Source organism: Calliopsis andreniformis, unplaced genomic scaffold (assembly GCF_051401765.1).
Source record: "Calliopsis andreniformis isolate RMS-2024a unplaced genomic scaffold, iyCalAndr_principal scaffold0033, whole genome shotgun sequence".
Taxonomy (NCBI): domain Eukaryota; kingdom Metazoa; phylum Arthropoda; class Insecta; order Hymenoptera; family Andrenidae; genus Calliopsis; species Calliopsis andreniformis.
In genome coordinates this window covers 6,115,009-6,124,136 of record NW_027480442.1, presented here as the reverse complement: position 1 = coordinate 6,124,136, position 9,128 = coordinate 6,115,009, and positions in this window count along the sequence as shown.

Genomic DNA, 9,128 nt, shown 5'->3' with positions numbered 1-9,128 from the left:
CGTAGAAATAACCATCACTGTCACACCGGTTGCAATTATTCCTGTTATAGAATGGAAAGACTGTTGTATTTTTTTGTATTTTATGCTTCGGGCGTTGACTTCTATGGCCCTACCTATTCGATCTGGTGGAACAACACCCTACAGTGAAGCCTAGGTTGCCCGGAACGTAGATATGACCATCAACTTCACACAGGTTTCAATTATACGTTTTATACGATGGAAAGGCTGTTGCATTTATTTTGTAGTTTATGGTTATGGCGTTAACTTCTAAGGCCCTAACTCTTCGATCTGGTCGAGCAACGCCTCAGAGTTAAGCCTAGGATGCCCGAAAAGTCGAAATGATCATTACTTTCGCACTGGTTGCAATTAGTCATGCTACACGATGGAAAAACTGTGGCATTTTTATTGTATTTTATGCTTCTGGCGTTGACTTCTAAGGCCTTAGCTATTAGATATGGTGGAGCAACGCCCTAGAGTCACGCCTAGGATCCCTGGAACGTAGAAATGACCATAACTTTCACAATGTTTGCAATTATTCATTTTATACGATGAAAAAACTGTTGTACATATATTGTATTTTATCCTTCTGGCGTTGAATTCTAAGTCCCTAGCTATTCGACCTATTGGAACGACGCCCCAGAGCGAAACCTAGGTTGCCGGGAACGTAGAAATGACCATCACTTTCAAACGCATAGGTTGCCCGGAACGTAGAACATACGATTACCTTCACCCTGGTTGCAATTATTCCTGTTATACGATGGAAAAACTGTTGCATCTTTATTGTATTTTACGCTTCTGGCGTTGACTTCTAAGGCCCCAACTAGTCGATCTGGTGGAGCAACGCCCTAAAGTGAAGCCTAGGTTGCCGGAACGTGGAAATGACCAGAACCTTCACAATGTTAGCAATTACTCATTTTATACGATGGAAAAACTTTTGTACATATATTGTGTTTTATTCTTCTGGCGTTGATTTCTCAGGCCCTAACTATTCGATCTGGTGTAACAACGCCCTAGGGTAAAGCCTAGGTTGCCCGGAAAGTAGAAATGACCATAACTTTCACAATGTTTGCAATTATTCATTTTATACGATGAAAAAACTGTTGTACATATATTGTATTTTATCCTTCTGTCGTTGAATTCTAAGTCCCTAGCTATTCGACCTATTGGAGCGACGCCCTAGGGTGAAATCTAGGTTGCCCGGAACGTAGAAGTGACCATTACATTCAGACTGGTTGCAGCTTTTCCTGTTATACGATGGAAAAACTGTTGCATCTTTATTGTATTTTATGCTTCTGGCGTTTAATTCTAAGTCCCTAGCTGTTCGATCTGGTGGGGCAACGACCCAGAGTGAAGCCTAGGTTGCCCGGAACGTAGTAATGACCATTACATTCACACTGGTTGCAATTATTCCGGTTATACGATGGAAAAGCTGTTGTATTTTTATTGCATTCTATGCTTCTGGCGTTTAATTCTAAGTCGCTAGCTATTCGATCTGGTGGAGCAACGACCCAGAGTGAAGCCTAGGTTGCCCGGAACGTAGAAATGGCCATTACTTTCACACTGTTTGCAATTATTCATTTTGTACGATGGTAAAGCTGTTGTATTCATATTTTATTTTATGCTTCTGGCGTTGGCTTCTTAGGCCCTAACTGTTTGATCTGGTGGAGCACCGCCCTAGAGTGAAGCCTAGGTTGCCCGAAACGTAGAACATACCATTACCTTCACCCTGGTTGCAATTATTCCTGTTATACGATGGAAAAACTGTTGCATCTTTATTGTACTTTATGCTTCTGGCGTTGACTTCTAAGGACCCAACTAGTCGATCTGGTGGAGCAACGCCCTAGAGTGAAGCCTAGGTTGCCGGAACGTAGAAATGACCAGTACCTTCACAATGTTAGCTATTATTCATTTTATACGATGGAAAAACTGTTGTACATATATTGTGTTTAATTCTTCTGGCGTTGACTTCTCAGGACCTAACTATTCGATCTGGTGTAACAACGTCCTAGGGTAAAGCCTAGGTTGCCCGGAAAGTAGAAATGACCATAACTTTCGCAATGTTTGCAATTATTCATTTTATACGATGAAAAAACTGTTGTACATATATTGTATTTTATCCTTCTGGCGTTGAATTCTAAGTCCCTAGCTATTCGACCTATTGGAACGACGCCCTAGAGTGAAACCTAGGTTGCCTGGAGCGTAGAAATGACCATCACTTTCAAACGCATAGGTTGCCCGGAACGTAGAACATACGATTACCTTCACCCTGGTTGCAATTATTCCTGTTATACGATGGAAAAACTGTTGCACCTTTATTGTATTTTATGCTTCTGGCGTTGACTCCATAGGCGCCAACTATTCGATCTGGTGGAGCAACGTCCTAGAGTGAAGCCTAGGTTGACCGGAACGTAGAAATGACCATAACTTTCACACTGGTTACCATTATTCGTTTTATACGATGGAAAAGTTGTTGTATTTATATCGTATTTTATGCTTCTGGCGTTGACTTTTAAGGCCGCAGCTATTAGATGTGGTGGAGCATCGCCCTAGAGTGTCGCATAGGTTGCCCGGAACGTAGAACATACGATTACCTTCACCCTGGTTGCAATTATTCCTATTATACGATGGAAAAACTGTTGCATCTTTATTGTATTTTATGCTTCTGGCGTTGACTTCTAAGGCCCCAACTAGTCGATCTGGTGGAGCAACACCCCAGAGTGAAGCCTAGGTTGCCGGAACGTAGAAATGACCAGTACCTTCACAATGTAAGCAATTATTCATTTTATACGATGGAAAAACTGTTGTACATATATTGTGTTTTATTCTTCTGGCGCTGACTTCTCAGGCCCTAACGATTCGATCTGGTGTAACAACGCCCTATGGTAAAGCCTAGGTTGCCCGGAAAGTAGAAATGATCATAACTTTCACAATGTTTGCAATTATTCATTTTATACGATGAAAAAACTGTTGTACATATATTGTATTTTATCCTTCTGGCGTTGAATTCTAAGTCCCTAGCTATTCGACCTATTGGAACGACGCCCTAGAGTGAAACCTAGGTTGCCGGGAACGTAGAAATGACCATCACTTTCAAACGCATAGGTTGCCCGGAACGTAGAACATACGATTACCTTCACCCTGGTTGCAATTATTCCTGTTATACGATGGAAAAACTGTTGCATCTTTTTTGTATTTTATGCTTCTGGCGTTGACTTCTAAGGCCCCAACTAGTCGATCTGGTGGAGCAACGCCCTAGAGTGAAGCCTAGGTTGCCGGAACGTAGAAATGACCAGTACCTTCACAGTGTTAGCAATTATTCATTTTATACGATGGAAAAACTGTTGTACATATATTGTGTTTTATCCTTCTGGTGTTGACTTCTCAGGCCCTAACTATTAGATCTGGTGTAACAACGCCCTAGGGTAAAGCCTAGGTTGCCCGGAAAGTAGAAATGACCATAACTTTCACAATGTTTGCAATTATTCATTTTATACGATCAAAAAACTGTTGTACATATAGTGTATTTTATCCTTCTGGCGTTGAATTCTAAGTCCCTAGCTATTCGATCTATTGGAGCGACGCCCTAGAGTGCAACCTAGGTTGGCGGGAACGTAGAAATGACCATCACTTTCAAACTGGTTGGAATCATTCCTGTTTTACGATGGAAAAACTGTTGTACTTTTATTGCATTTTATGCTTCTGGCGTTGACTTCTTAGGCCCTAAATATTCGAGCTGGTGGAGCAACGCCCTAGAGTGAGACCTAGGTTGCCCGGAACGTAGAAATGACCATTGCATTCACACTGGTTGCAATTATTCCTATTATACGATGGAAAAACTGTTGCATCTTTATTGTATTTTATGCTTCGGGCGTTGACTTCTAAGGCCCTAACTATGCGATCTGGTGGAGCAACTCCCTAGAGTGCAGCCTAGGTAGCCCGGAACGTAGAAATGACCATAACTATCACACTGATTGCTATTATTCGTTTTATACGATGAAAAAACTGTTATATTTATATTGTATATTATGCCTCTTGCGTTGACTTCTTAGGCCCTAACATTTCGATCTGGTGGAACAGCGCCCTAGAGTGAAGCCTAGGTTGCCCGGAACGTAGAAATGTCCATCACTTTCACACTGGTTGCAATTATTCCTGTTATACCACGGAAAAACTCTTGTATATTTATTGTATATTATGCTTCGGGCGTTGACTTCTATGGCCCTGCCTATTCGATCTGGTGGAACAACACCAGACAGTGAAGCCTAGGTTGCCCGGAACGTAGATATGACCATAACCTTCACACAGGTTGCAATTATACGTTTTATACGATGGAAAGACTGTTGCATTTATTTTGTAGTTTATGCTTATGGCGTTAACTTCTAAGACCCTAACTCTTCGATCTGGTGGAGCAACGTCTCAGAGTTAAGCCTAGGATGCCAGAAATGTCGAAATGATCACTACTTTCGCACTGGTTGCAATTAGTCATGCTATACGATGGAAAAACTGTGGCATTTTTATTGCATTTTATGCTTCGGGCATTGACTTCTAAGGCCCTGACTATTCAATCTGTTGGAGCTACGCCCTAGAGTGAAGCCTAGGTTGCCCGGTACGTGGAAATGACCATAAGTTTCATACTGGTTACAGTTATTCGTTTTATACAATGGAAAAACTGTTCTATTTATTTTGCATTTTATGCTTCGGGCGTTGACTTCTAAGGCCCTAACTATTCGATCTGGTGGAGCAACGCCCTAGAGTGAAGCCTAGGTTGCCCGGAACGTAGAAATGACCATAACTTTCACACTGGTTGCTATTATTCGTTTTATACGTTGGAAAAGCTGTTGTACTTATATTGTAATTTATGCTTCTGGCGTTGACTTCTAAGGCCCCAACTAGTCGATCTGGTGGAGCAACGCCCTAGAGTGAAGCCTAGGCTGCCGGAACGTAGAAATGACCAGTACCTTCACAATGTAAGCAATTATTCATTTTATACGATGGAAAAACTGTTGTACATATATTGTGTTTTATTCTTCTGGCGCTGACTTCTCAGGCCCTAACTATTCGATCTGGTGTAACAACGCCGTAGGGTAAAGCCTAGGTTGCCCGGAAAGTAGAAATGACCATAACTTTCACAATGTTTGCAATTATTCATTTTATACGATGAAAAAACTGTTGTACATATATTGTATTTTATCCTTCTGGCGTTGAATTCTAAGTCCCTAGCTATTCGACCTATTGGAACGACGCCCTAGAGTGAAACCTAGGTTGCCGGGAACGTAGAAATGACCATCACTTTCAAACGCATAGGATGCCCGGAACGTAGAACATACGATTACCTTCACCCTGGTTGCAATTATTCCTGTTATACGATGGAAAAACTGTTGCATCTTTTTTGTATTTTATGCTTCTGGCGTTGACTTCTAAGGCCCCAACTAGTCGATCTGGTGGAGCAACGCCCTAGAGTGAAGCCTAGGTTGCCGGAACGTAGAAATGACCAGTACCTTCGCAGTGTTAGCAATTATTCATTTTATACGATGGAAAAACTGTTGTACATATATTGTGTTTTATCCTTCTGGTGTTGACTTCTCAGGCCCTAACTATTAGATCTGGTGTAACAACGCCCTAGGGTAAAGCCTAGGTTGCCCGGAAAGTAGAAATGACCATAACTTTCACAATGTTTGCAATTATTCATTTTATACGATGAAAAAACTGTTGTACATATAGTGTATTTTATCCTTCTGGCGTTGAATTCTAAGTCCCTAGATATTCGATCTGGTGGAGCAACGACCTAGGGTGAAACCTAGGTTACCCGGAACGTAGAAATGACCAGTACTTTCACACTGGTTACAGTTATTCGTTTTATACAATGGAAAAACTGTTCTATTTATTTTGCATTTTATGCTTCGGGCGTTGACTTCTAAGGCCCTAACTAGTCGATCTGGTGGAGCAACGCCCTAGAGTGAAGCCTAGGTTGCCGGAACGTAGAAATGACCAGTACCTTCACAATGTAAGCAATTATTCATTTTATACGATGGAAAAACTGTTGTACATATATTGTGTTTTATTCTTCTGGCGCTGACTTCTCAGGCCCTAACTATTCGATCTGGTGTAACAACGCCCTAGGGTAGAGCCTAGGTTGAACGGAAAGTAGAAATGACCATAACTTTCACAATGTTTGCAATTATTCATTTTATACGATGAAAAAACTGTTGTACATATATTGTATTTTATCCTTCTGGCGTTGAATTCTAAGTCCCTAGCTATTCGACCTATTGGAACGACGCCCTAGAGTGAAACCTAGGTTGCCGGGAACGTAGAAATGACCATCACTTTCAAACGCATAGGATGCCCGGAACGTAGAACATACGATTACCTTCACCCTGGTTGCAATTATTCCTGTTATACGATGGAAAAACTGTTGCATCTTTTTTGTATTTTATGCTTCTGGCGTTGACTTCTAAGGCCCCAACTAGTCGATCTGGTGGAGCAACGCCCTAGAGTGAAGCCTAGGTTGCCGGAACGTAGAAATGACCAGTACCTTCGCAGTGTTAGCAATTATTCATTTTATACGATGGAAAAACTGTTGTACATATATTGTGTTTTATCCTTCTGGTGTTGACTTCTCAGGCCCTAACTATTAGATCTGGTGTAACAACGCCCTAGGGTAAAGCCTAGGTTGCCCGGAAAGTAGAAATGACCATAACTTTCACAATGTTTGCAATTATTCATTTTATACGATGAAAAAACTGTTGTACATATAGTGTATTTTATCCTTCTGGCGTTGAATTCTAAGTCCCTAGATATTCGATCTGGTGGAGCAACGACCTAGGGTGAAACCTAGGTTACCCGGAACGTAGAAATGACCAGTACTTTCACACTGGTTACAGTTATTCGTTTTATACAATGGAAAAACTGTTCTATTTATTTTGCATTTTATGCTTCGGGCGTTGACTTCTGAGGCCCTAACTATTCGATCTGGTGGAGCAATGCCCTAGAGTGAAGCCTAGGTTGCCCGGAACGTAGAAATGACCATAACTTTCACACTGGTTGCTATTATCCGTTTTATACGTTGGAAAAGCTGTTGTACTTATATTGTAATTTATGCTTCTGGCGTTGACTTCTAAGGCCCCAACTAGTCGATCTGGTGGAGCAACGCCCTAGAGTGAAGCCTAGGTTGCCGGAACGTAGAAATGACCAGTACCTTCACAATGTAAGCAATTATTCATTTTATACGATGGAAAAACTGTTGTACATATATTGTGTTTTATTCTTCTGGCGCTGACTTCTCAGGCCCTAACTATTCGATCTGGTGTAACAACGCCCTAGGGTAAAGCCTAGGTTGAACGGAAAGTAGAAATGACCATAACTTTCACAATGTTTGCAATTACTCATTTGATACGATGAAAAAACTGTTGTACATATATTGTATTTTATCCTTCTGGCGTTGAATTCTAAGTCCCTAGCTATTCGACCTATTGGAACGACGCCCTAGAGTGAAACCTAGGTTGCCGGGAACGTAGAAATGACCATCACTTTCAAACGCATAGGATGCCCGGAACGTAGAACATACGATTACCTTCACCCTGGTTGCAATTATTCCTGTTATACGATGGAAAAACTGTTGCATCTTTTTTGTATTTTATGCTTCTGGCGTTGACTTCTAAGGCCCCAACTAGTCGATCTGGTGGAGCAACGCCCTAGAGTGAAGCCTAGGTTGCCGGAACGTAGAAATGACCAGTACCTTCGCAGTGTTAGCAATTATTCATTTTATACGATGGAAAAACTGTTGTACATATATTGTGTTTTATCCTTCTGGTGTTGACTTCTCAGGCCCTAACTATTAGATCTGGTGTAACAACGCCCTAGGGTAAAGCCTAGGTTGCCCGGAAAGTAGAAATGACCATAACTTTCACAATGTTTGCAATTATTCATTTTATACGATGAAAAAACTATTGTACATATAGTGTATTTTATCCTTCTGGCGTTGAATTCTAAGTCCCTAGATATTCGATCTGGTGGAGCAACGACCTAGGGTGAAACCTAGGTTACCCGGAACGTAGAAATGACCAGTACTTTCACACTGGTTACAGTTATTCGTTTTATACAATGGAAAAACTGTTCTATTTATTTTGCATTTTATGCTTCGGGCGTTGACTTCTAAGGCCCTAACTATTCGATCTGGTGGAGCAACGCCCTAGAGTGAAGCCTAGGTTGCCCGGAACGTAGAAATGACCATAACTTTCACAATGTCTGCAATTATTCATTTTATACGATGGAAAAACTGTTGTACTAATATTGTATTTTATCCTTCTGGCGTTGAATTCTAAGTCCCTAGATATTCGATCTGGTGGAGCAACGACCTAGGGTGAAACCTGGGTTACCCGGAACGTAGAAATGACTAGTACTTTCACACTGGTTACAGTTATTCGTTTTATACGATGGAAACGCTGTTATATTTATATTCCATTTTATGCTTCTGGCACTGAGTTCAAAGTCCCTAGCTATTCCATCTGGTGGAGCAACACCCTAGCGTGAAGCCTAGGTTGCACGGAACGTAGAAATGAGCATTACTTCCACACTGTTTGCAAATATACATTACATACGATGGAAAAGCTGTTGTAGTTATATTGTAATTTATGCTTCTGGCGTTGACTTCTAAGGCCGTAGCTATTAGATGTGGTGGAGCAAGGCGCTAGAGTGACGCCTAGGTTGCCCGGAATGTAGAAATGTCCATTACTTTCACAATGTCTGCAATTATTCATTTTATACGATGGAAAAACTGTTGTACTTATATTGTATTTTATCCTTCTGGCGTTGAATTCTAAGTCCCTAGCTATTCGTTCTTGTGGAGCAACGACCTAGGGTGAAACCTAGGTTACCCGGAACGTAGAAATGACCAGTACTTTCACACTGGTTCCAGTTATTGGTTTTATACGATGGCAAAGCTGTTGTATTTATATTGTATTCTATGCTCCTGGCGTTGACTTCTAAGGCCGTTGCTATTAGATGTGGTGGAGCAACGCCCTAGAGTGACGCCTAGGTTGACCGGAACGTAGAAATGACCATTACTTTCACACTGGTTACCATTATTCGTTTTATACGATGGAAAAGCTGTTGTATTTATATCGTGTTTT